Here is a 24647-nt window from a genome sequence, read left to right as displayed (position 1 = left end):
AACTGCGGTGGGGTCAGAGAGCTACCTGGAGGTGGCCACTGCCCACTTCCTCAAAAATGGGCAACCTGATCCCATGAAGGGGGAGCAGTGATAAACAGCTCACATTTATGAGGCCTGACTGCACCTATGAGTGCATCCTCAAGCCAGGCTATGAGGTTGGCAATGTCATTATATCGGGGGAACAGTACGTCCTGAATGAACTCCGCCCACTGATGTTTTACACACTCCATTCCACCTACATGCCAAAGATGCCAAGCGCCGAGGACTACAACTCCCATAATGCCAGAGACCTGCCGCGACGCTTGACTTCTTGGCGTGGGGGTTGCTGGGAACTCAGGGCGGAGCTAAGCGGCCATACTTGGTCAAGGCCGGACACAGTGGACCTGCCGGCCCGGACCTGCCTGCCCTCAGCGCGCGCCGGGGTCGCCGCTCAGACGCGTGACAGGTAGGACGTATTCACCAACTTAGCTCTTTATATTGCTCTCTCTGCGTGCTCCCCTCTTCCATCCCCTCGGAAATAAGCCTTTTATTTACCTTTCTCTGTGTGCCTGCCCTCGGGTCTTGTCCTGAGTTTTGCTTTGAGCGCGCGGTGAGGACTCCCACCCAGGCCACCCCGTTTCCCTTTGGGGCTGTCCTGTAACACCAGGGTACCGCAGTGAACAGGCGGCTTGCGTTTGAGGCCTAACCGTCTGCACCTGTCAGCGCATCCTCATGCCTGAGAGGTTGGCACTAGTTACCCGACTTCCTCGACCAGCTGCGTGCCCAGGGGCTCCTGGCTGCTGCTGGTGGTGGCAGAGCTTCCAGTGGGCCAGAACCTCGGGGTCGATGCCCTTCACCAGGACGCAGCCCACGGGCCCCACCACTCCCACCGAGCGAATTCCTTGGAAGCACCCCCACCTGTGCTGGTCGCTATGTGTCTTGTATCCTGAACTCACTGGATTCTCTCAATAATTGGTATTTTTATTATCCCCATTTGACAGACAGAAAGCTGGGGTTGAGATGACGGTCCCACGCCCGAGAGCGCCAGGAAAGAGCGTGGGCTGGGACACCACAGAACCTGCAGCAGGAAGGAAAGCGGGGGCCATAATCTGCCTGGTAACTGGTGACGTCACCAATCCCAGACCACCTTCAATCTACCTGGCAACCAGTGATGTCATCATTCCCGACCGGCATCATGTCACCCAGGTTAGTAGCGACTTCATTAATTCTGCTGTTAACGGGATATTGGTGACATCACCAAATGATGTAATGCACTTCCTTTTGCTGAGAGTGTACCATGAACTGGATGCCTATGCTGAGCACTTTAATAATTGGCTGATATATATCAACTGCTTCATATGTGCTAAGCCCTGCTCTCTCCCTATATCTATTAAATCCCATAGTCCTCCTGGTAACTCTTAAGTGAGAGGTTCTAGTTTTAGACCCACTTTGCATTGAGGGCTCCATCCAGTTTGCACAGCTGGAAGCATCCCAGCTGGGATATGAAACCAGGCAGCAGGCTTCCAAGACTTTGGCATGCAGACCGCTCTATGTACCCGAACAATGGCTAGATCTAGAAAGCCAAATCCAAAAAAGCCCTCTGCCCCCACCTCAGAGCCCTCCGCCTATCCACCATCCAAGCGTGCCATGAGGGTCTTCAGGATAAAGCCCCAGACTCATCCCCTTGCTGGTCAAGACCTGCCTGCCATGCCTTCTTTTCTTCAGCCCAGGATTTTCCTCATCATTAATTCATAACTACCTGATTATGCAGAATCTGTGTAATGGGTGGCGCAGGTGCAGGGACGAGTCAGCAGGGAGCTACATTACCGTACAAAATAAAATGTTGGAGCAGAAAGGAGAGGCAAGAAGACTGTGAGTGTTGGGAAATTTTTGAGCAAGGAAAAAGTTGGGGTAGGAGCTCCTGTGTCCAGTGAGGACTTAAGGGGCCTAAGTCTGAACAGAGAATAAAAGAGGAAGCAAGAGCACACTAAGTTTCACTGCAGGTCCTGACTCTTCTGCTACCTGGACCTTCTCCCTGTGGCAGAGATTTGAATGAGGCCCGTATTTTATTTTTGGCCACTGGGCACCATTCTGCATGCGGCTTGGCACTGGGGCTGACTCCAGGAAAAGCAAGCCAGTGGCCGTCTGTGGGGTACGGGTGAGTGATGGACTCAGCTCTGTGGCCATAAATATGTACCGAGGGCCTCCCTGATGGCGCAGCGGTTGAGCACTGGGTTGCGAGGCTGCCTGCAGCCTGTGCAGTGCCGGTTCGATCCCCGGCTGCTCTCCGGCCACTGGAGGAGGGTCCCGCATGGCGCGCGGACCTCTCCTGCCCCCCGCTGCTCCCCTCAGCAGTGTACTTTGGTCCTTCTGCCTGCTGTGCTCCCCGCTCTGGCTCTGGTGAATTCTCTCACCCTCCCGCGCTTCTGACTATACCCAGTGCTTGAATAAATAAATAAATCTTTAAAAATAAATAAATAAATAAATATGTACCGAGTGCCTACTAGATACTGTTTTAGACCAGGAATCAGCAAATGTTTCTTTAAAAGGCTAGATAGGAAATGTTCTCAGCTTTGCAGGCCAGAGGGTCCCTGCACTGAATGCTCCACTCCAGTAGCAGGAAAGCAGTCACAGACGTTATGGTAGTGAATGGCTGCTGTGGCGTTTCAATACAATGTTATTTGCACAAATAGGAATAGCATAGTTTGACCCGGTGCCATAGCTTGCAGACCCCTGATCTGAATGCTGACAAAACCTGGGAAACAAAAATAATCCCAGCCCTTACAAAACTGTATGGCAGGCAGTGTCCATCCCTGGCTTTGGTCTCCCTCAGAGTTAAAGCAAAGTCCTATCTTCCCTGGCCTCATTTGCCCTCGCTTCTCTCTCTTCCCATCATCTCCCCCTTGCTTACTCTGCTCTAGGCCCCCTGGCCTCCTTAATGCTTCTCAAACACAGCAGACTCGGTCCTGCCTCAGGACCTTTGCACATGCCATTCTTGCTACTACAATACTCTTCCCCTAGATAGTCACATGCCCCCTCATCTCCTTCCAGTCTTTGCTCAAATATCACCTCCTCTGAAGCTTTTTCTGAGTACCCTTTTCCCTAGATTCCTGATACCCCTCAGCCTGCTCTGACTTTTCCTTTGCCAGCTCTCATCATCCTCCAGTTGCCAATGATTCACTTAATACGTTTATTGTTTATTGTCTGATGCCCCCAACTAGAATGTCAGGTGGGGATCTGTGTCTGTCTTGTCCCCTGCTGTTTCCCCAGTGTCTACAGCAGAGCCTGGTGCACAGTGGGTACTCAGCAAGTAATACTTGCCAAAGCAATGAATGCATACTGGAGGCAGACACAGCCTGGACAAGTGAAAACATAATCATAGAGCATAGTGCAACTTGCAATAAGTGTTAGGAAGAAAAAAAGTAACGGAGGTTAGAGATAACTGGGTTTTCCTTTTATAAAGGGGGGGACAGGGGCCTCCCTGGTGGAGCAAGGGGTTAAGACACAATCTATGAAACTCTTTGCAGCCACTGCAACATGAGTTCGATTCCCTGCCAGGGAGTTACCCACATGGTGCTGCAGACCTCTCCTGCCTCACCCACTGCTCCCCTCAGCAGTGTATTTCAGCCAGTCTGCCTGTTCTGTTCCCCACTCTGTCTCTGGTGGGTCCTCTCACCCCCCACACCTCTGGCCTATACCAGTTATTGAATGCATGAATAAATAAATCTTTTTTAAAATGGGGGGCCAGGGGAAGTCTTTCTGAGCATGTGGCATTTGGACTGGAAGAACAGTTGATATAGGTAAAAAATAAGTGAATGTTAAATTGATGGAATTAATGGTGAGTAGGTAAACAAAGGGGTGAATGAGGGAAGAGATGATGGGTGAATGGATGGAGTGGATGGATAATGAATAAGCAAGTGAGGGGGGGGGCCTCGCTGATGCACAGCACTATGAAGCTATCCGCAGCCTCTGCAGCACGAGTTCGATTCCCAGCCAGGGAGCAACCTACATGGCGCATAAGACCTTTCCTGTCTCGCCCGCTGTTTCCCTCAGCAGTGTATTTCAGTCACTCTGCCTGTTCTGTTCCCCACGCTGTCTCTGGTGAATCCTCTCACCCCTCAAACCTCTAGCCTGTACCCCAGTTCTTGCCTGCATAAATAAATCTTTTAAAAAAAATAAAACAAGTGGGCAGAAGGATGGAAGAATTAACCAATACATAAATGGGTGGAGTGACAGGTGGATGGATAGATGGACAAACTAATAGATGGATGGATGATAGATGGATGGGTTTGTGGAAGGAAGGATGGGTGGACGATGGATGGATGGATAGACAACGGACAGATTGATAAACAGCCTTTCATGCATCCATACCTTTGCACTTGCTGTGTCTCCTGCTTGTTACTCCCTCCCCCTGCTCTACTCCCAGGAAACCCCACTCCCCAAGGCCACCTCTGCACTGAGTGTGTAGAGAGCTCCCTGGCCTCACTTTGCCCCCATGCTGTGCCCCACCACAGTCTCCTACTGATGCTCCAGTCACACTGGGATTGTGATGAGCTCATCTGAAGGAGCTCTGGGTGGTGAGAACAGGCTCTAACTTAACATCTGGTCCCTGCGCTCCCCAACATCGAGCCATGTGTGCCAGAGTCTGCAGGAAGCCACGGCTTATCGACGACCACATTGCTCTGCTACCTAGCCCTCATCCTCTCTGGGAGACAGTGCTAATTATAGTTGCCCTCTGCTGGCTCTATGTACCCGGACTCATTCGGATGTATAAGCCCTAGGAAGAAAGAACTGTCGATAGTCCCTATCACAGATGGAGAAATCATAGCTGGGAGAATTTAGGGTGTCGCCCCAGGTCACACACCCCAGCTAAGATTCCAGCAGGGGAATCTCTCAATCATCAGTGCTTTACTTCTGAGAGGTCCCCAGAGGCCTATCATGGTCACCTCGGGATCCGTAGTGCTCAGTTTTCACCTGGGCAGGTGCTTGGACCCACCCGGAAGTGTCAACTGCATAGACATAGGGAAGGTCTGGGAATCTGCATTTTGACAAGTTCCCAGGTGATCAGGTGGCAGGTGGTTCTTGATCAGACTTGGACCAAAACATGCTTCATCTATGCTTTCTTTTTTCTCCTCACCTCCTGCTGATTGATGGGCCTCCAGTCCATCAGCCAGTATTGTCAACTTGACCCTCAAAGAGTCTCAGATCCTGATCCCTTGTTGCCACCCCCAGTGCTACACTTACATCCCTCCTCAACAGCTCTCCTGTGTCTCCCATCTCATTCCAAATACACACAAAATTGCCACTGAAAATGCAAGACCCTGCAGGTTATGGCCCCCTACGTCCCCACCTTGACCTCACCTCCCTCCCTCTCCCCCTCACTCACTGCTGCAGCCTCACCACCCTCCTCACTGTTCCTGAACATACCCAGCATGCTCCCACCTCAGGACCTTTGCACAGGCTGGTCTCCCTTCTGCCTAAAAAGCTCTTCCTCCCAGGCATCTCCAAGACTCACCTCCTCCTCCCCATTCCATTCTTGGCTTAAATGTTACCTTGGCAACGAGAACTCTGACTGCCCTGTTTCATATCACAGCTAGCCCCAAGGCATCCCTCTCCCCTTCTTTTGCTCCCTTGTTTGTGTCTTTCCACAGCATTTGTAACCTTTTCTCATCTTATATCATTTACTTCTTTGCTGTGCTTGTTATTTATCATCTGTCTCTTGGATCACAGACTATCAGCCCTGTAGAGGGTGGGACAGCACCCTCTCTCTCCAGCACCTAGGACAGTTCCTTGCACACAGTAAGTGCTCTGTAAATATCTGTGACAGAAAACCTTTTAGGAATTCTGCTCCAGATTCTGCTCCACCTGGTTGGATGGGGAACTTTTACTTCTTCCTTATTTGTATATGCCACGGGCATTTTCTAAAGCAACAGTTACCTTATCATCAGAAAGTGGAGGGGGGAAGGCCCCCAAAGCTATTTATTAAAATATGAATTTCTTCTCAAATTAACACAATTTTAATTATAAAAGGTGGAGAAAGGTCAAACAAGAGGGTAATAGTTCCTTTGACCAGTACCTCATTTCTCACTTCTCCAACCAGCTGTACTCCTGATAATATTTTGGTGTGGAATCTTCCAAAATAGTTACTATTTATTTACGTCAGGGGTCAGCAAAGGACAGGCTCCAGTAATATCTGGCCCACTGCCTGTGTTTGTCAATAAAGTTTTATTGGCACACAGCCATACCCATTGGTTCATGTATGGTCTGTGCTGCTTCACAGCACAAGAGCAGAGTGGAGAAGTCATGATGAGACTGTATTATGCTCAACATTGAAAAAATTTCATATTTGAGACTTTACTGAAAAATTTATCAAGCTCTTATATAAAAAGATGAATTACTGGGGCCTCCTTGGTGTTCTAGGGGTTAAGTCTCTGTGCTATCACTGCTGCTGCCTGAGTTTGATCCCCCGCCAGGGAGGTGACCTACATGGCGCAGCAGACCTCTCCTGTCTCACCCGCTGCTTCCCTCAGCAGTGTGTTTCAGTAGATCTGCCTGTTCTGCTCCCCATTCTGTCTCTGATGAATCCTCTCACCCTTCACATCTCTGGTCTATACCCCAGTTCTTGTATGCATAAATAAATAAAAATAAATAAATGAAAGTCTCTTTCATTAAAAAAAGGGACTTTTTAATGAACTACTGAAAAAACTTCCTTATGATATCTGGTGTTTAAGAAACAGAATCATATTCGGTGTTTTTAACTGCAATTTGTTTTTCTTAGTTAACCATATGTCTTGAGGAACTTTCTTTGCTTCCACATTGAAATTATCTCCATCTTTTCCACACCTGCATAGTATTCCAGTCAGTCTATGCAGTCATGCATTGCTTAACAATGAGGGTATTTTCTGAAAAATGCATTGTTAGGCAGTGCTGTCATTGTGCCCGTGTCATCAAGTCTCATTATGGTAGACCCTGCTTCACTTCTTCCAGATACAAGTGCCACTGTGTTTGTGGTCTGTCATTGACCAAACATCATTATGCAGTGCATGACTGTGATACCTCTGACCCCTGCCCTATTAATGGAGCACTTAGTGATTTTCCATTTTTCACTTTTACAAATAACAATCCAGAGAACATTCTTCCTACTTCCACATAGGAATATAGCTGGATTAAGGAGTATGAGTATATAAAAGCAGTTGAGCTTTCAATAGATGTCACCAAACCACAGCAGTGCTATTTTCCTTTTCAAGAAAGAAAATGAAAAGGAAACCAGTCCCACCAAGGATTTATTATCCTGTGAGAGGCTCCATTCCTCAGAGAGGTGTGCCTATAATCTCCGGATGCCAGGACATACTCTGGACTTTCTGAGCTGTCTGTACTGGCTCTTCCCTCTCCAGCTTTCTCGACCTTGAAAAATGCAGCTAGGGCCTCAGAGCTACCTTAGATGACTGGGTAGAATAGTCTGACATCAGCTATGTACATAACTTGCAGTACATTTGCAAGTAGGAACCCACAGGGAGGTGCGGTTAGTGTTCCCTGACCACACCCAGAACGTCCAAGGCAGCATGAGGGGTGGGAGTGGAAGCATTAGGCCACTAACATGGATGAGTGGGTCCGGTACTGGGGGGCTGGGTATGGAAACGGGAATGGACTCTGCCCCTGGTGTTCTAGAACTAATAAATCAGAGAACAAGGAGACACCCTCAAATACTGAGTGTAAGGATTATTGCCTATCTTTCCTATGGATTTAGAAGATATGGTTATACGAAGCAACACTCTGTTCTGCTGGGTGACCCCCATGGAGAATGCATGCATGTCAGATGTGTTCTGCTTTGTCCATGGGTGCTGGGGAAGAAAAGGAGCCAGGCTGAGGGATTAAAGGCAAGAAGAAAAAAGAAAGCAAAGTAGGGATGTGGACAAAGGGTAGAGAGATGAGAACAGAGAGACACAACTCTGAGCGCCTAACTCCACCCTCTGCAAAGAACATGGCCTGGTGTATCAGCTCTCCAAAGGCCTCCCAGCCCTCCATCTTTTTCCAGCCAGAACTTTAATCCTGCGCTTACCACAATGATTTGAGCACACTGAAAACACTCAACAAATAAAAGCTGTTAGTGATACCATTATTAAAATCACTATTATTTTTGAGATTGGCCTTGGGATAGTAGGATAGACTGCCCCCACCCCATGTCTCCTCCCTCAGGAAGACTTCCTTGATTTCTAGTAGGAAGTGCTGCAAGCACCCCTAGCTCCTCCAATATAGCCTCTTCCCTGGTATGGGCACCACCTGCTCACCTGTCTGTCCCTCAGGCTGAGTCTGGAACTCCTCGAGGACCAAGGTTGACTCGCCTTGGGTTCCCCCGATTCTGGCATAGTGGCTGGTGTGCTTCGGACCTCCGGCGCCGTCTGCCCACCTGAATGGCGCACGGCCTGGGAGGGCAGATAAGGCAGGTATATAATTAACGAATATATGGCAGGCTGTTTACGATAACAGCCTATGCGCCTAGTGACTGGGTAGAAGCTATTTACGCTGAGTCCCAATCTGGTTTCAGCACACCTCCTGTCTCCTCCTCCTGCACCACTCCCCTGCCTATACCTTGCGGCCACCTCCTGTTTAGCTCACCTGTCTAGGATCCATCTCTGAGCCTTGCAGCACCCTCTCCTTCGAAGGTCCTGCCTTCCCCTCTTCACAAGGCAGCAGGGGGCACCGAGGGGCACCGCACACCTCCCCCAAAGAATCCTTCCCTCTGTCTGGATCCTTTGGCATCTAATAAAACCGACAGACTCCTCAGAATGGTCAGGTCGATTGCAGGATAGTTTACATGCACCAGTCTTATGCATTTTTCTAGACTGGGTGCAATTCACCCTTTCTTGAGACAGTTTTGTGTTTTGATTTGGGTGCAGGACAGAAGCACCATCTCTGAAAAGTACCAGTTGGCTGGTACTTTCCCCTGCATCCAAGCACAGGTCCTTAAAAAACTTGCTGTTGATACATCCGAATCTTATTAAAATTAAAGCCCAGGGCCTCCCTGGTGGCGCAGCGGTTGAGCGCTGGGTTGTGAAGCTGCCTGCAGCCTCTGCAGCGCCGGTTCGATCCCCAGCTGCTCCCCGGCCACCAGGTGAGGGTCCCACATGGCGCGCAGACCTCTCCTGCCGCCCGCTGCTCCCCTCAGCAGTGTACTTCGGTCCTTCTGCCTGCTCTGCTCTCCGCTCTGGCTCTGGTGAATTCTCTCACCCTCCCGCGCTTCTGACTGTACCCAGTGCATGTATAAATAAATAAATAAATAAATCTTTAAAAATAAATAAAATTAAAGCCCAAATAATGCACGAAATTCCGTACCATGAATGCATCCCCATTAATTTGCCACTATCTGTCATGGATCGGGACCGCAATTATCCGCAGTGGTCTGCTGTTACACCAGGAAGTCGGAAAGACGCCCGTCCCACTATCTGCCTGCTTTGAACACAGGGCCATTGTTTTTCTGGAAGCTGGACACTGGTGAGCAGGACAGCTGGAGCGTAGGGGGTGGGCATTGTTCCCTGCTCTTACTCTGAAACATCTCCAGCGAGTAGCAGTGTTGGGGGAAAGTATCCGACGAAGCCAGGAGTGGCCAAGGGCTAGATTTTACAATTTCTCTATATTTATTTTGCTTTTATTTACTATTTTTTAAAGATTTATTTATGCATACAAGAACTGGGTACTGGCCAGAGGTGTGGGGGGTGAGAGGATTCACCCGAGACAGAGTGGGGAGCAGAATAGGCAGACAGACCGAAATACACTGCTGAGGGGAGACAGGAGAGGTCTGCTGCGCCATGTGGGGAGCTCCCTGACCGGCCGGGATCAAACTCATGCTGCAGTGGCTGCAGATAGCTTCTTAGGTTGCGTCTTAACCCCTTGTGCCACCAGGGAGGCCCTCTCTGTATTTATTTTATTGCAAGTGCATCTTTCTCTCAAGAGCCCCAATTCCGAACCGGGGGCCTATCAGGCAATGCCTGAAACAGACTTTTTGTTTATGGTCCCAGGCTCGGAAGGGGTGTAGGCACACATCTAATGTCCACCAGGCAGGCAGCCCGGCCCCACAAAGAATGGTCTGACCCCAAATGTCAATGACGCCAAATTGAGAAAGCCCGAGGCTTGCACGTTCATTGGGAACGTTTGTAAACATCAGTACTTCAGGCCTAATCACTCCATCACACACATCGTTAGCCAGTGTTTGTTATTTTTTATGGCTCACTTTGGAGAGGGGGAGGAAATTTGCAGACGATGAACTGCACAGTACTCAGCATACCACTGAAGCGTTTTGATAAATTTAGACCCAACTAAGCAAAAAATAGAGGACGTTGCCATACCCCGGAGAGTGACCTCAGGGTTCCTCCCGTCGGTCGCCAGCCCCAGCCCAGGCAGCTACACTCTTTCATCACCATGGGTTAGTTTTGTCTGTTCTAGACTGTTTCGATAACTAGAAGCTATAGTAGGTGATCTTTTGTGTCTGCTTCCCCTCATGCTCTTGATGGCCACCCGTGTCACTGCATGCATCAGCAGTCTGCTCCCTTGATCGCTGCATACTATTCCACTGCAGTGAGCGGCCAGTTCTCCTGGTGAGACACATCTGGTGTATTTCCAGTTTGGGGCTTTTGTGAGGAGGGCAACCAGTGATATTCTTGTCCCAGCCATCTTGGGTGTTTTCATTTCTTTTGAATTAAAACCTAAGCGTGGAATTTCTGAGTCATAAGTAAGCTTAACTTTAGTTTGCAAGAAAATAGCGGACCTTTCCCCCCACTGGCGATTATAACCTCGCCACTGCTGTCGCAATGCATTGCTACAAGCTGGGTGGCTTTGAAACAGCACAAATGTTTTCTGTTTCTGGGGGTCAGATGTCCCCATATGGGCCTTAGGAGGCTAAAATCAAATTGTGAACAGAGCTGTGTTCCTTCTGGGGCTTTCGGGGCGAATTCCTGTGTGTCCCTTTTGCAGTTTTTTTTTTTAAAGATTTATTTTTTTATACAAGAACTGGGGTACAGGCCAGAGGTGCGGGCGTGAGAGGATTCATCAGAGACAGAGTGGGGAGCAGAACAGGCAGATTTACTGAAACACACTGCTGAGGGGAGCAGCAGGGGAGACAGGAGAGGTCTGCTGCGCCATGTGGGTCAGCTCCCTGGCCAGCTGGGGATCGAACTGGTGCTGAAGAGGATGTGGACAGATGCACAGCGCTGCGTTCAACCCGCTGCGCCACCAGGGAGGCCCCCCTTTTGCAGTTTTAGTTTTAGCTTCTCTACCGCTCCATCGACATCTGTCCGTCCTCAGTATTTGCCGTTGTGGTGGCCACGTTGGATCTCTTGGTTTCAGAACTTCCCTGATGACTAATGATACTGAGCCTCTTTATTTCCCATGTGCTCAGTGGCCGTTTGTATTCGTCCTTCATGAAGTGTCCGTGCAGCACATTGCCCGTGTTTGAATTGGGTTGTTTGTCTTACTCAGAGTTGGGAGGGATGTGTGCCCCTTGGATTCATTGATTAATTTAATTCACACACCCTTCATCCAGGTTGAAAATTCCCATTTTTGCCCCTCATTTTATTCTCTTTTCTCCCTTCCCCAGCCCTTCGCCCTCTCTCCTCTTCCTTCCCTGCCTATCTCTAAGGTCCTTGAGGCTTTCTCCCTTTTGGGGTAACATGATGAATGTTCACACTTTTTTTTAAAAGATTTGTTTATTTATGCATACAAGAGGTGTGAGGGGGGTGAGAAGATTCCCCAGAGACAGAGTGGGGAGCAGAACAGGCAGATCTACTGAAACACTGCTGAGGGGAGCAGCAGGGAGACAGGAGAGGTCTGCTGCACCATGTGAGTAGCTCCCTGGCCGCAGATTGAACTCATGCTGCAGAGGCTGTGGACAGCTTCATAGTGCTGAGACTTAACCCCTCTGCCACCAGGGAGTTCCCAAATTTTCACACTTCTTGGGGAGTACACTTACTTTTAGAACTGTATCATGTTAGTGACCAACATGGCAACCACTAACCACTCAAGATCATTTAAATTTAAACAGATTCTAATTCAGTAAGATTGCAAATTCAGTCCCTCCATCCCGCTAGCCACATTTCCAGGACACAATAGACACACGAGGCTGATGGCTGCTGTATTGGTGGCACAGTCATGCAACATTGTTGTCATTGCAGAAAATTCTAGAAGCTGCAGGGAAACCAACTCATCTCTGCAGGAGTGACAACCCCTCCTATGACTACACAGATGTTTGTGGTGCCAAACAACTACCTTCCCATGGGGGGGTGTGGAAAGGAAGGAAGAAAGGAGAGGTGAAGATGAGAAAAGCCAATGATCCATATTAATTATCTCGCACTTTGTAAGCACTCATTACACTTAAAAAAATACACACGTAACTACCTCCTAATGAGTATTCATTGAGTGCCAGGTACTTTCTTGGCTGTGTCATCTGCCATGTGTTTATCTCCAGAAAAATAGGAGGCGCAGGAGAGAAAGGCACTCTGGTCAACTTCTTTTTTTGCCAAATCACACAAAGCATTAATTCTTCAAGCCTCTATACCACCTAAGGCCGCCCCCCCCCCTCCCCCGGAGGGAGCTCTCTCTGCAGTGTGCCATGCGCTCCTGCTGTTGATAAAGCGGGGCACTGAGCTCCCAGTCCTGGGGACAGAGCCTGAGACCAAGGTATCCGCAGGACCCTGCAGCCTCTGAAATCTGTGGGATTGAACACCCCTTGGCCGGCCCCTGACCAGGGCTGCGGCGCTCTTTGGTGGTCTTGCTTCCAGCTGACCTCCCCGTCTCCATCTCTCTGGGCCTCTGTTTATCTGTGTTTCCACATGATACTCCTTTTTTCCCCCTAAGATTTATTTATGTATGCATACGAGAGCTGGGAGCAGGCCAGAGATGCGGGGGATAAGAAGATTCACTAGAGACAGAGCGGGGAACAGAACAGGCAGACTGACTGAAATACACTGTTGAGGGGAGCAGCGGGCGAGCCAGGAGAGGTCTGCTGCGCCATGTGGGTTTCTCCCTGGCTGGCCTGGGATCGAACTCGTGCTGCAGAGGCCACAGCTTGCTTCATAGTGCAATGCTTAACCCCTTGCACCCAGGGAGGCCCTCCACATGATACTCTTTAGAAGGATGCCAGCCCTGTGGATTACGGACCCTGCCACAGTCTGAGCTCATCTTAACTAACTTCGTCTGCTGTGATCCTGCTTCCAAATAAGGCGATAATTCCGACGTACCCGGGGTTAGGACATCAACACACCCTTTTGTATATGAGGGCACACACTTCAACCCATAATACACTCTAAGGTGAAAGCAAATCTGAGAGGGGTTCAGGGAGTGGTGGGGCAGGGGCCTGGGAAGGAGGCCACGGCCGGGAGACGGGGTATGGTCAAGACTCCCGTGAGCAGCCAGTGCGAATTTCAGTGCCTGGCATTTAGGACATCTCCCTTGGCATCTCAGAAGTGTTTAATTATTCCCCCCCTTGTTCATTTCCTTGTTTGAAAATGGTGAGATAAAAAGGGGGTAGAGCCCCAGAGGCGTGTTTCTCCTAAGAATCTGAGAATTTTTCCATGTCGAATTCATTTGATCAGCAGCACTGAGAAGCCCCAGCAGCTGTGAGGCTGAAAAATGGTCAGATACCAATGCCAGCGAGAAGTGGAGGGGGTGCCCCCGCCCCCCAGCCATGTGCTTGAGTTACTGGAACAGGTCTCAGACTGCCACAGCCAACGCCCCTGCCAGCTTTATTTAGAAAACATGTACACAAAAGAGACTCAGTTCCTAAGTGTACAACCCAGCTAATGATGACAGCACACCCAGGAAGCCAGATGAAAAAGCAGAAACCCCAGCTGCCCCAGCAAGCCCTCTTTGTACCCCTTCTTCCAAGGGTCACCACCATCCTCACTTCTGCCATCATAGATTCATTCTCTTGTTCTCACATTTCATGTAAAAGCCATGGGCAGCCTGCCCGCCCGCCATCCACAGAGCACAGTAGGCCCGGGCTCTGTGCTGGGAGGTGTTCTCTTCCTTGTTGAACGGCTGGTCTGATAAAGGACAAGCTGAGGGCCTGACCCACCCCTTGCCTGTTTGTATAAATAAAGTTTTATTGGAACACAGCTTCTCCCATCCACTTACGGTCGCTGTGTGTGTGTGCCCTGCAATGGCAGCCTTGCAGGCCTGGCCCCCAGAAACCGAAAACATTTTCTCTCCGGCTCTTCACAGAGAAAGTCTGTCAATCCCTGCCAGATGACATTCCATTATACAAATATAACAGTATCTATTCATTCTTCTGACCGTGAATGGGTGTTTGTGTAGTTTCTAGCTTGGGGTTATTAGCAGAGGGCTGCTAAGAACATCCTAGTACTTATTTCTGTAAAGCGTCAGACAGTAAATATTTTAGGTTTTGTAGACCACATATGATCACTTGTCACAATCTTTTTTTTTCTTTTAGAAGATTTTTTTAAAACCACAAAAATCTTAAAAACCACAAGCATCCGACAGTGACTGTATGTTATTTCCAGGCTGTGGTTTGACAAACCCTGTATCACTATGTGAATATGGGGTAACATATGTGCACACTGGTATTGAGTGTGCCAGGGTCCCTCCTTTTTTTAAAGATTTGTTTATGCATACAGGAGCTGGGGTACAGGCCAGAGGTGAGAGGAGGGGGTGAGAGGATTCACCAGAGACGGAGTGGGGGAACAGAACAGGCAGACTGACTGAAATACACTGTTGAGGGGAGCAGCGGGGAGACAGGAGAGGTCTGCTGCGCCATGTGGGTAGCTCCCTGGCTGGGGATAGCTTCATAGTGCTGTGCTTAACCCCTTGTGCCACCAGGGAGGTCCTTTGGTCTGAATGTTTTTCAATGCACTTGTTGAGATCTTAATCCCAAGGTGATAGTATTAGGAGGTGGGGTTCTTAGGTCACTGAGGTGAAGCCTTCATGAGTGGGATTAGTGCCCTCACAAAGGATGTACCACAGAGCTCTGTTACACCTTCTGCCTTGTGCGCACACACCAGAAATCTGCAGCCCGGAAAAGGGGCCTCACCTGCCACTGTTGACACCCTGCTCTCTGGATTTTGGCCTCCAGAGTGTTGAGAGATAATACCTGCTGTCTTTAGGCCACCCAGGCTGCACCCTAACCCTAACCCATTTTGCTAGCAGCCTGAGAGGACTAGGACATTTGTCATGCCCGGCAGGGGTACTGCTGGGTCTCACCAGACACACCCACACAGCAGAATGGTCAGGCCCCAGCATCCTCACTCCTGAAGTGTGACTCAGTCCTGGAAGCTTAAAGAAATTTAGAATCTCGGTCCCACCCCAGACCTTGTCAATCAGAATCTGCATGTGAACAGCACCCTAAAGGAACTAGGTGCTCATTAAGTTTGGGGACCTCAGACCTAGGCAACATTGGGAAGTGGCCGGGCATGGGCAATGCACCTGCCATAACAGCAGCAGCTGGAAAGCTTGGTGACTTGGTGATGTGAATTATCAACTCACAAGTCACATGGACTTTATGTCAGAGGTGGGGGTTTTCCAAAATGGTGATCAGCTCCTGCTGATGGTCCCAGCACAACGGAATACAAGCTTCTCAATCGAACTGACAGTCATACCACGGGAACAGTTGGTGTCAGCTCAGACTGAACAGGAAATATTTTGTGTTTACATGGAAAACAAAACTAGTTTCCAGGCTCAGATAATTATAAACAGGGCTTTCATCTGCCCAGATTATCTTCTGCACTCTCCAGGGAGGCCATGAGCCTGAGGCCCAAGACAGTGATGGTTCCTGCCCAAGGCCACAGAGCGAACTTGAACTCATGCTTCAGTGGCTACGGACAGCTTCACAGTGCTGAGACTTAACCCCTCAAGCCCCCAGGGAGGCCCTGACACTTTACTCTTGTCTCCAAAGGACAAACACGTGCTGGCTGCTTTGCTAATGCGTTCACTCACTCATTCATGTGTTCATTCATTCATTCATCATTCATCCAATAAATAGGCCTGTGAGCATCTGTTGTGTGCCTGATAAACTAAATAGAAGTTCTTCCTGCTCCTTTTGCCCCAACTCTATCTTTCTCTAGAACCACACTGTCCAGTAAAATGCTAAGAATGCGGTGGCCTCCCTGGTGGCCTAGGGGTTAAGTCTCAGCACTATCTCCCTATCACTGCTATCTATGGCCTGAGTTCGATCTCTGGCCAGGGAGTGACCCACATGGCACAGCAGCTGCCCCTCAGCAGTGTATTTCAGTCAGTCAGTCTGCCTGTTCTGCTCCCCACTCTGTCTCTGGTGAATCCTTTCACCGCCCCGCACCTCTGCCCTGTACCCCAGTTCTTATATGCATAAATAAATAAATCTTTAAAAAAAGAAATTAAGGAAGTTTTGAAATTGAGGTATGATTGACAAGTGATGTCACATTCCATGCAGAAGTGCAGTGTGAGGGTTCAGTGTCTCCACGCACCGTGAGCGCTCCCGGGGCTGGGAACACCCTCCAGTGCCCACTCACATGGCTGTTTTCTTGGGGTGAGAACTTTGAAGCTTTGCTCTCTTGGCAGCTTTCAAACACTGTGCTGTTTGGCACCCGTGCAGTGTTGACTTAATCCCTGGGAGTTCTGTTCCTTTTAACCCCTTCACCTGTTTCCTCACCCCCAACCCCTGGCAAGCACCAATCTGTCCTCATATCTGTGAGCTCATTGTTTTTGTTTTCCTTTTAAATTCCACATATAAGTGAGATCATTCGGTATTTATCTGTCTCTGTCAGACTTCTTTCGCTTAGCTTCATGCCCTGAGGGTTATTCCATGTTGTCACAAATGCCAAGGTCCTTAATTCAATCAGCGCTGCCAAGTCCCTCTTACCATGTAAGGGCACATACAGATTGGGGATTAGGACCTGGAATCTAGGGTGGGGGGGGCTTATAATTCAGCCCACCACACCCTTCCCGCCCTACCCCTCCTGTCTTCTGGGATCCTTTGGTTTCTCTCACATTTCGCATCAACTTGTCAGCAGATTCCATAGTCTCCACCTTCAACATGGGGCCCAGTTCCCTCCCCCCTCGATACCCACTTGTGAGCACCCTGGTCCCAGATTCCATCACCCTCTCACCCTTCTCATCCCTCCTCCCCAGCTCTCTGTCCTGCCCTTGGTCTCTGCACAGCCTGACGCCACCCAGCAGCCGGAGGACCTTGTGAAAACCTGCCAGATCTCACCCCCCTCTGCCCCAGACTCCATTATGGACTAAGCGTGTCCCTCCCAAATTCATCTTCTGAGCCCTGACCCTCAATGTGCTGGTGTTAGGAGGTGAGATCATGAGAATGGAGCCTCTTGACGGGGCTGGTTCCTCCTTGGAGAGGGGGACAGACCAGAGCTCATGCTCCATCCACCCTAGGAATGAGGGAGAAGGTGGTGTCTGCAAGCTGGGAAGAGCCCTCATGGGGAATGAATCTGCTGACACTTGATCTTGGGCTTCTGGCCCCCAGGCTATGAGAGAGGAACTCCTGTTTCTTTCTCTGTAGTATTTTGTTAGGGCAACCTGAGCAGACTAGTGTCTCTCCACTCACTCTCCCCTCAATCAGATTCAAAATGAGTGATCTTGGGCCTCTCTGGTGCAGCAGGAGTTGAAGACACAGCACTACTGAGCTATCTCTAGCCACTGCCACATGAGTTCGACCCCTGGCCAGGGAGCTACCCACATGGCACAGCAGACCTCTCCTGTCTCCCCGCTGCTCCCCTCAGCAGTGGATTTCAGTAGATCCGCCTGTTTTGCTCCCCACTCTGTCTCTGGTGACTCCTCTCACCCCCCCACAGCTCTGGCCTGTACCCCAGTTCTTGTACACATAAATAAATAAATCTTTTTAAAAATAAATAAATAATAAAAGTGAGTGATCACCATGCACCATCAGCTCTGTCATCCGCCCCATGACCCCTCTGACCCTGTGAAGTCTTCTACTGTCCCCCATGCTCTTAGCTGCCATCACACTGGTCTTTTTATTTCTCAAAAATTGCCAGGCAGGGCCTCCCTGGTGGCATAAGGCATTAAGACACAACCTATGAAGCTATCCGCAGCCTCTGCAGCGCAAGTTCGATCCCCGGCCAGGGAGCAACCCACATGGCGTAGCAGACCTCTCCTGTCTCCCCGCTGCTCCCCTCAGCAGTGTGTTTCAGTAGATCTGCCTGTTCTGTTTCCCACTCTGTCTCTGATGAATCCTCTCATGCACACACCCCCCCTCTACACCTATGGCCTGTACCCCAGTTCCTGTATGCATAATAAAAAAATACATGTTTTTAAAAAAATGCAAGGTACCCCCCCACCCTCCAACCCAGCCTTTTGCACTTGCAGCTCCCATGACTCCCTCATCTCCTTCCAGACCTCACCTTCTCAAAGAAACCCTAGCAGAACCACAGAAATGAGCACCCCCTCCCTGTCACCTCCTGTCCTCCCTGCTTAGTGTTCTTCAGTGCACAAGATCATCTTTGGGTCATACAGTCAGACGTCACTTTCAGGGTCTCCCATAGGACCCTGAGCAAGGTATGTGGGCGGCTGTACCATCTAGGTGTGTGTCATCACACCCCATGGTGTGTGCACAACCATGAAATAGCCTAAAGACACACCCCTGTCACCAGGCATCGAGTGATTGTCCTTTTAACCTGTTTGTTTATAGCTCATCTCCCCCTTTAGAACATGAGCTCAGGGTTTGTGTCTGTGCTGGTCACAGTGTCTCAGTGTCTACAATGGTGCCTGACATACACCAGGTACACGTGCCAACCCTGGGAATGAGTGAGTGAACGAATGAGTGAAGGAATTCAAGGAATATTTCTTCTGTGCTCCTGGAACATGTATGGAGACTGGATTGTGGAGCCCCATGTAGCTCAGACCAGGCTCCTGCCCTAGGGAAGCTCTTTCAGGACTGGTGATGGGAGGGTTTAATATCGAAAGAGAAACTGATATCACGGGTGGTCGGAGAGCTGAAGATTGAAAAAGAAACTGATTTTACAGTGCAGTCTGATAAGGACTATAGAAAGAAGCATTCAGAGGTTGAAGGGCACAAAAAGCCTGGATTAATAAACAGCTAAACCTCTTTGACGTCTAATGCAGGAATGTGCTCCAATAAAGTTTTCATTCCAATAAAATGCATCATTCATTGATGCACTGTGACCACTTTTCTGGTAAAATAGCTGAGTTGAGACTTTGACACAGAAACTATGAGTCCTTCAAAACCAATAAAATGGACTATTTGGCCCTGTACAGAATTTTCCATATCTTCCCTGATATTAAAAGCAAACATTTTCTGAATGCTCATTTTATGCCATATATGTGGGGGGGGGTGTGTGTGTGCGTGTGTGTGCGTGTTTGTCCCCATTTAATCCTCAGTGCAACCGTTGGAAGTATGGATTTCCCATTTTGTAGATGAGGAAATGGAGATTCAGAGAGATGAGGCATTTTCCTTAGGTCACACAGCAAGGGGGGAGGGGAAGAGCACAGGGTACCCCATTTGCACCTTCATTTTTCTCTTCTTGAAGAGGATTCCATCTGTCAGGGTGTGTCTCTGTCACATTCATCTATTTAGCAGCCCCGAGGGATTTATCTGACTCACCCTCCCCATGAACCCTGGGGTTATTTTGCCCTTGGCTGTGAGATGTGTGCAGCTCTTTGAACGCAGGTATGAGTATTATCTTAAGACTAAATTCCTAGATTTGGAGTTTCTGGGTCAAAGGGCACATGCCAGGCTGTGACTACAGCATGGAATTGAGTTCACTGGGCAGGTGGAGAAGGAGGGGTCTGCGTGGACAAGGGCACTGAGATGTCAATCAGGTTCTCCCCCAGTGTTCGAGTGTCACAGTAAAGGTGATGCCAGGTATACCCTGGAGAGTCTGGCCAATGCCAAGCCCTGCTGTCTCCCATGGCAGGCTGGATTCTGTCCTGGGGCCACCAGGAAGCTCTGGAAGGACTCTGAACAAGGGAGGGGCAGGGGCTCTGCAGGGAATGGGCTGGAGGTGGGGAGTGACAGGAAGCAGGGAGGAGACCAGGAAGGAGGCTGAGGCTAAAGGTGCCAGAAGCATGAGGGCTGAATTTCTGAGTGGGCCACACAGGGCTCCTCTCCTGCTCCTGCTGTTATAGGACAGGGAGAGGGGCAGCCCAAAACCCCGCAAACCTGCCTATTCTACATGGGTTCTGCCATCCGCCACATCAACACAAAACATAGGAGACTTTAATGGGAAGGAACTTTAATTAAACTAGGACACAACACAGGTAAGGCAAAGAGTCTAGTTTCTAAATGAAGCATCCAGAGTTACCCGTCCCCTCGTGGGTAAAAGTCCATCCAAATGGGATTGGCCCAGAGCAAGGCCCCAAAGCCTGCCCCAAGTCTAAAGCACCTTCCAGTAGGGACCCACAGAAAAGGGCCAGAAACAACCAGACAAGCCCGGAAGGAAAAGAGCAAAATCAACATCAAGATAAAAGCTGCCACTGTCACCTCCCCACGGGTCTCACCCACATCTGTGTCACCCCGTCCACGACCAAAAGACAAGCGCAGTTTCTTCACGTGTCTCTAGGCTCCACGCGCCTCCTCCAGGTCTCCTGGCTCCATCCTGCTTCCTTCCTCAGTCTCTTCTGCAGCTTCTCCTCTTCCTGCTCAGCTCCACCCTCCCTTGGGTGGGGCAGGGAACCTCCCCCTTTCCTGGGGACCACCCTGTTGCTCTGCCAGCTCCCCTTTGTGGGATAACGCCTGTGCCAAGGACTTTAACTATGTCACCCCAGTCCCTTCTCACCACCACAGCATCTGAGCAATCCTCACATGCTCTCCTTTTACAGATGAGGGCGCTGCGGAAGGGGGTGGGGGTGGGGGGTTGCTCTGACAGCCTGAGCTAGTTTTATGGGTTTCTTTTTCACACCTCCACCTTTGTCCTCACCATCCCCTCTCTTTTCCTGCCCTGACAGTAACACTGTTGTCATGATTACTGGGTCTTCCTTGGCTTGTCAGTGTTCTACACATCGGGTATTTTTGTGTGTGATGCATACATTTTATTTATTTATTTTTTAAAATATCAGATGAGGGCCTCCCCTGGTGGCGCAGTGGTTGAGCCCTGGGCTGCGAAGCTGCCCCGCAGCCTCTGCAGCGCCAGTTCGATCCCCGGCCCCCAGGTGAGGGTCCCACATGGCGCGGAGACCTCTCCTGCCACCTGCTGCTCCCCTCAGCAGTGTATTTCGTCAGTCTGCCTGTTCTGTTCCCTACTCTGGCTCTGGTGAATTCTCTCACCCTCCCGCGCTTCTGACTGTACCCAGTGCTTGTATAAATATATCAGATGATTTCACTTATAGGAGAAAGGGGAATTTTTTTTTAAGATTTATTTATTTATGCAGACAAGAACTGGGGTACAGGCCAGAGGTGCGGGGGGAGAGAGGATTCACCAGAGACCGAGAGGGGAACAGAATAGGCAGACTGACTGAAATACACTGCGGAGGGGAGCACCTGGGAGACAGGAGAGGTCTGCTGCGCCATATGGGTTAGCTCCCTGGCGGGGGATAGCTTCATAGGTTGCATCTTAGCCCCTTGCACCACCAGGGAGGCCCTGATGCGTACATTTTAAATTGACCTCAACAGTACTGGGTTGTCGATATCACCCTTATTTTTTTTTTCCACTGAGATTCATTTTGCCACTGCAAACATGTAAAATTTTCTGGGGAACCCTCTCACCCCCAGGCCTCCCCCAGATCTCACAGGCAAGAGAGCAGAGCCATCTGCAGAGACTTGAAGTCTGAAACAGGCCTACAAAATCGGGTGCAGGTAAAGCCAGCCTTTTCACCCCACGCTCCCTCTTGGTGACCCAGGAGCAGATAAAAATTTAACAGCCAGTCCCCAGCCTCTGCGGTTCTCAGGGCACCCCTGAGAAAGGGAGAGATGAAATCCTACACGGCTTTCCTCTCATCAGACACCTTTAGGTCAAGACAACTTAGAACTGTCAAGAATAATTGCATTTGGGGGCCTCTCCTGGTGGCGCAGTGGTTGAGCACTGGGCTGCAGCCTCTGCAGCGCTGGTTCGATCCCCGGCCACTGGCGAGGGTCCCACATGGTGCACAGACCTCTCCTGCTACCCGCTGCTCCCCTCAGCAGTGTGCTTCGTCAGTCTGCCTGTTCTGTTCTTTGCCCTGGCTCTGGTGAATTCTCTCACCCTCCTGCGCTTCTGACTGTACCTAGTGCTTGAATTAATAAATTAAAAAAAAAAAAAAAGAATAATTACATTTGTAGTTTCCATGACTCACTGTTTCTGCTTCTAGAAACTCAACTCAAACTTGTATTTATTGGAACAGTTCTCACAGGTACAATCTGTCAGGCTGCTTCCCGGCGCAAATCCTCACTTTGATGATCTAATAAAGTCTTTGTTCAACTGGGGGAGATTTGATGTTAACACTGCTTTGCAGACAATCGAGCATGTGCCTTCCTGCGCCTGCTGAATTCTCCGCCCTGGACACCCAGGGCCTGATTCGCCCTGCACCTGCTGGGACGCTAGCTGCTGTGTGAGCTGCGCAGACTTCATTTCAGGACGGTTTACCAGATAACATTTCAGAGAGGCTCAGGGATTAGAGAAAGAAAACCGGTTCTTCTTCCGGATTCTTGCAGCTTCACACCTGGGCCCAGCTTTGGGGCTTAGACTCAGAGGAATGTGCAACCTTTGTTTGTCCACCTTTGTTTTCTGTAACATTTCTTTGTTTTCTGACACTTCTTAGACAAACAAAAGCTCCTACAATGTCTGCTTAGGGAAGAGGAGAAGGTCCCACAAGTTTCTACCTGAGTTCCTGTCTCGAAGTAGGCTCTCCACGGCCTGAGCTACTGTGATGAGTGGCTTTTCTGGAGTGGCAGGTGGGACGCCAAGGTTGGCTGTAGCTTAGAAAAGCAGGCAGAATTTCACTCGGGCGCGATCGCCCTCTTGTGGCCTAACGGCGCCATTGCAACCTAAGGGAATCAGACTACTTCCCCCGTAATTAAATCCTGTGTAATTAAATCAGACGATCTGAATTGAGCTGTGTACTAAAGCAGCAGCAACATCCAATCGAAATATAATGGGAGCCCCAGATCTAATTTCAAACTTTCCATTAGTCACATTTTAAAAATAAGAAGAGACAGGTAATATTAATAGTGTTATTTAACTATATATCCAAAATAATATCATTTCAACACACAATAGTTACTTAAAATAATTACTTCCGTACTATACTTTTTTTTTAAAAGATTTATTTATTTGTACAAGAACTGGGGTACAGGCCAGATGCGTGGGAGGGTGAGAGGATTCAGCAGAAACAGAGCAGGGAACAGAACAGGCAGACTGGCGAAATACACTGCTGAGGGGAGCAGCAGGGGAGACAGGAGAGGTCTGCTGGGCCGTTTGGGATTCTCGCCGGCTGGCCGGGATCGAACCCATGCTGAAGAGGCTACAGACAGCTTCACACTGCGGCGCTCAGCCACCTGCGCCACCAGGGAGGCCCCGTACTATACTTATTTGGTACTAAGTCTTCGAAATGCTCAGCGCCACTTGTATCAATTCAGACACTAACATTTCCCTGAAATACTTGATCTTTGTTTAGATTTCATAAGACTTAGAGCTGGAGAATCACATTCAGGAACTCACACTAATCCAATCACCTTTAAAGCGTACCCAGTAACTGAGTCAAGGGTTCACATTTTGATTCTTTTTTAAAAATTCATTAAATTTTTCAGGTTTTAAAAAAAAGATTTATTTATTTATTTCTGCATACAAGAACTGAGATATGGGCCAGAGGAGATGGGGTGTGTGTGTGTGTGAGAGGATTCACCAGAGACAGAGTGGGGAACAGAACAGGCAGACTGACTGAAATCCACTGCTGAGGGGAGCAGTGGGAAGACAGGAGAGGTCTGCCGTACCACGTGGGTGGCTCCCTGGCTAACTCAGGCCATTGTAGTGATAGGGTGATAGCACTGAGACTTTTATCCCACCAGGGAGGCCCAAATTTTTCACTTTAAATAAATTACAAATAAAAGGAAAAGTTCAGTTCCCTGTCTCACCACACATGATGCCCAGCTTGCAGAACAGTTAGTGCAAACAGTGGCTTGTGCCCATCTTACCTTTGGGAGAAGGTCATTATGTTATTATCCCCATTTTACTGAGAAGGAAACTGAGGCTCAGAAAGAGATACTGACTTTTTTCACTTGACAGATATTCATTGAGTACCTCTCTCCTGTATGCCACGTCCTTTCCTAACTATAGATGAGGAAACTGGAGGTTTCCTGAGGCACAAGGAGGTTAAACAGAACATAGTGGTGAGCAACACACCTGGTTCCTGGCTTCAAGAGGTTTTGGGATGGTATGGGGAGAGATTTTTAAAAAAGAATTTTTGGTCTCCCTGGTTGGCACAACAGGTTGAGCGCAGCACTGTGAAGCTGTCCGCAGCCTCTCCAGCATGGGTTTGATTCCCGGCCGGCCAAGGAGCTGACCCACATGGCGCAGCAGACCTCGCAGACCTCTCCTGTCTCCCCGTTTCTCCCCTCAGCAGTGTATTTCATCAGTCTGCCTGTTCTGCTCCCTGCTCTGTTTCTGGTGAATCCTCTCACCCTCCTGTGCTTCTGACCTGTACCCCAGTTCTTGTATAAATAAAAAAATAAAATCTTTAATAAATAAATAAAAATAGGGCCTCCCCGGTGGCGCAGTGGTTGA

The 24647-nt window shown here is 49.3% G+C and overlaps 1 protein-coding gene and 1 long non-coding RNA gene across 2 annotated transcripts in view; one reads left to right on the top strand and one right to left on the bottom strand.

The window, feature by feature from the left end:
* MYH14 (myosin heavy chain 14) overlaps nucleotides 1-8281 on the bottom strand; it is an 83297-nt gene extending 75016 nt beyond the window's left edge. The window contains exon 1 of the mRNA XM_054697311.1: nucleotides 8268-8281. The gene's annotated coding sequence lies outside the window, so the exon portion shown is untranslated. The remainder of the gene's footprint in view (nucleotides 1-8267) is intronic.
* Nucleotides 376-24583, top strand: LOC129146102 (uncharacterized). The gene is made up of 3 exons (XR_008552578.1): nucleotides 376-445; nucleotides 981-1185; nucleotides 24353-24583. It is a non-coding gene; the product is annotated as an uncharacterized LOC129146102 (long non-coding RNA).
* The last annotated feature ends 64 nt before the right edge of the window (nucleotides 24584-24647 follow it).

Source organism: Talpa occidentalis, unplaced genomic scaffold (assembly GCF_014898055.3).
Source record: "Talpa occidentalis isolate TD23 unplaced genomic scaffold, MPIMG_talOcc4v2.1 talOcc4.17, whole genome shotgun sequence".
Taxonomy (NCBI): Eukaryota; Metazoa; Chordata; class Mammalia; order Eulipotyphla; family Talpidae; genus Talpa; species Talpa occidentalis.
This window is presented reverse-complemented; position numbering and strand designations above follow the sequence as displayed.